This window comes from Crocodylus porosus, unplaced genomic scaffold, assembly GCF_001723895.1.
Source record: "Crocodylus porosus isolate Cpor-Errol unplaced genomic scaffold, CroPor_comp1, whole genome shotgun sequence".
NCBI lineage: Eukaryota > Metazoa > Chordata > Crocodylia > Crocodylidae > Crocodylus > Crocodylus porosus.
The window spans coordinates 75,849,275-75,852,416 of NW_017728947.1; the positions used below are offsets into that span (position 1 = coordinate 75,849,275).

Sequence of the window (3,142 nt, forward strand, 5' to 3'; positions counted from 1 at the left end):
TAACCAATATCCCCCATAGTTTTGGCAGGACATGAGTATGATTTACTTGCCTCCTATCACCTTGAAACTGGAAGTGAAATCCTGCTCCCTGGAAGCCAAGTCAATGGAGGTTTTATCACTGATTTCAGAAGAGCTAGGAGGATGACTAAGTAATTTGAATAAATCACGAGGAAGTGGTGTCTAATTGTCTGTCTGTTCTGATTCTCCGGTATGAAGTAGGCATGTTTTGCAATTGGATCCATACCTGGGAATATTTGCATTCATGCAGAGCTCCACTGATTTCAAATGGGGATATATGTGGGCAGAAGGGTCTACCCACAAAACTCAATTGCAGAATTTGGTCTCATTTATTCCCCCCATTTCTTGCTGCTACATCTCAATAGATGACATGTTGTAGGAGTATACTTTTAGGGAAAAAATTTTCCAGGCAAAAAGGTAACGTAGCATGCATATCTATACCCAGAATGAAGTAAATACTTATTCTTGAATCAGAAGTCATATTTTTGTACTTGCATTAGATATTGGTACATACAATTGCTAAAAAAAACCAACCCAACTTAATAGATTAGGAATGAAAAGCTGAATATGACATGCTTGACTATCACAAGTGCCTTTTCGTTCCTGTATTATTGGCTCCATAAGCAGCCAAGGCTGGGTACTTTGACTGGGGTGTGCCAGTGCTCCTGCTGGGGCTTAAAGTCAGAGGCTCTTGTCCCCCTGCTCAGTGTCAGACCAATCACCATATTTGGGGTCAGGAAGGAATTTACTCCATGGTCAGACTGGCACAGACTGTGTTTTTTGCCTTCCTCTGCAAAGGGGGCAAGTACCTGGGAGCTCTTGATAGAGCTATTTGACAGAAACAGGACACTGACTGCCTGCTTCCCCTGTGGCAGGTGAGGGTGTTATTTCTCGTGCTGTGTCTGGGTTGAGGATAGTCTTCGATGAGGGGTGCTATGGCATAATCCTGCCTCGGGCAGGGGCATACCAGTGACCCTCGGTGGTCCTCTCAGCCCGGCCGCTTGCTGCAGAGAAGCTCGCGGGGCTTGCAGGGAGGCCCCTAGGACAGCGCTTCTCGCGGGAAACCGCCTTCACCATGTCCCGATTCGGGCCAGAAGAATCGAAGGAAAAAAGTGACATTTTGGAAAGACTCCGAGGGTGAGACGACACCCGCACCCCCAGCACCGCCGGGCTCGCCCCACGGCACGCTCTCAGCTCTGCCCCAGGCCCCGCCGCTTCCCACCTTCTTGCCACCCACAAGCACCCCCGCGGCCGCAGGGTCCGGCTCTGCCCTGCCAAGGCCGCACGGCGCGGAGCCCAGCCCGGCTCCCCCCCACTCCCGCCCTCCGCCCGCGCCTGCGCACAGCTACCCCCGACCCGCTCCCCCCCCCGCGACCTGTTTACTGTTTGGTTTCCAGGGCACCGCGCAGGGCACGTCAGTGACTTGACGCTCCGTTCCCCGCAGAGACGCTACGAGCCAACGCCATGACGTAGGCACTTCCGGTGCTGCCCATATATGGGAGGCGGTGGCGCGTTCTTAACGTTTTTCCCTCCCTTCCTCCGTGCCCGAGCGCGGAAAGTTCCAGAATGCAGCTGCGCACGTAGGGGGCGCGCCGCCCTGCCTCGCTTCTCGCGGACTGTGTCCCTGTCAAGCGGTGGGGATGAAGGGGGCTGGTGCTCTGCGCGTGCGCTCTGCGACTGGGGCGGGGGGCTCCGGGAGGGATGGCTTCCTTATGTCCAGTGCTTCTTTCTTGCCAGGCCTGTGTTAGGTAGCCTGTGTCGTGGCGCTTTGCAAGCGACCCGGTACACGTTACGCTTATGACATAACACGTAATCCTGTTTGAACGTGTTCCCCGGCCACAGGTTCATGCAGCGGGTGGCGCAATAAAACAAGGAAGGAGACGGAAACAAATGTGCAGTGATGTCGGGGCTGGTTCCTCTGGCGCCGTTGGTTGAAGGTGTGATTGGGCTGTGGGAGAAGTGGCACCAGCTCCCAGTAATTGCCCTGTCCCAGTGCTCGGTGCTTTCCATCTCTGGGCCACATGGGATCTCAGGCTCATACAGGCCCTGGCTGATGACAAACTGTAACTTCCTCAGTGCTGTTCACAGGAAGCTCAGCAATTAGTCTATCTCGTGCTCAAAGACCTGGGCAAACTGCCTGGGAGACTTCCATTTAGGAGCAGACGCATTCACTTTCTGCCTCCTGCCCCGGGTGTCTCATGGAGCCTCTTTGCTTCCTCCTGTGCTCTTCTGGTTTGTCTCTAATGTCTTCTTCCTCTACATGCACTCTTCACTTAAGTTATTTTGTATGAGTGCTGTCATACAGCATGTGGCATCGGGGTCAGTTCTTTATTAGGCCCCAGTAATGCTCTTCTGTTTCATTTCCATTGTTAGCATAGTTGGTACCTTACAGTTGGCTGCTGGCTTCTCATCTTTTTATGCTCTGCCTCAGGTGGTCTTCTTGTTTCTAAGAGATTGGAAGAGATGGAGTTTATAGAGATGCTGTTTGTCTTTTGTAGCACCATCTTTTAAATTGCTGAGTTGAAATGACCAAGTTTATCATTCTGGATTGGAAGCGATTTGGGTCCAAAAAGGCTCAGGATTGCATACCTGGATCAGAAGCAATTAATATCCAAGGAGGGTCAGGCTCTTACACCAGCAAGATTTCACAGTGAAACAAAAGAAGAATCTAACTCATGAAAGTGACCTTTATTATTTCCATTTCTGGAGATCTCAAGCTGTGCTCCTCCCCTCCCCCGCCCCCTCCATATCTTTTGCCCTCAAAGGGAAAAGGGCCTGGGTACCTACTCCTAAGAACTTTCTGATTGAACATTTAACTCAACTCTGTTTTGAACAAACCTTTACTAGCATGGTCTGACAATTCCCTTTATGTGGGGCAGACAGAACCAGGAACAGCATGGAAAGGATCATTTTCTTTCTAATTGCTATTTCCTTTCCACTTGGTAGAGACTCAGCTCATTTTAGGTGGCTTTCTGTCATTTCCAAGGAGCTCACATCATCACCATACAGTATTTATGTTAAAATATTTTATTACATTCATTATTTAGTGTTGACAATGTGCTTAGTATTGTATAGGACACAAAATAAAGACAATGCCTGCCCTGAAGAGTATAGTCTGAAACAG

The 3,142-nt window shown here is 50.3% G+C and overlaps 1 long non-coding RNA gene across 1 annotated transcript; it reads right to left on the reverse strand.

Annotated features, from left to right (window-relative positions):
- Positions 1-488: 488 nt before the first annotated feature.
- LOC109321642 lies at positions 489-1,655 on the reverse strand. Its single transcript, XR_002104122.1, has 2 exons — positions 1,394-1,655; positions 489-1,086 (listed from the first exon to the last, which is right to left on the reverse strand). It is a non-coding gene; the product is annotated as an uncharacterized LOC109321642 (long non-coding RNA).
- Between the last annotated feature and the right edge of the window lie 1,487 nt (positions 1,656-3,142).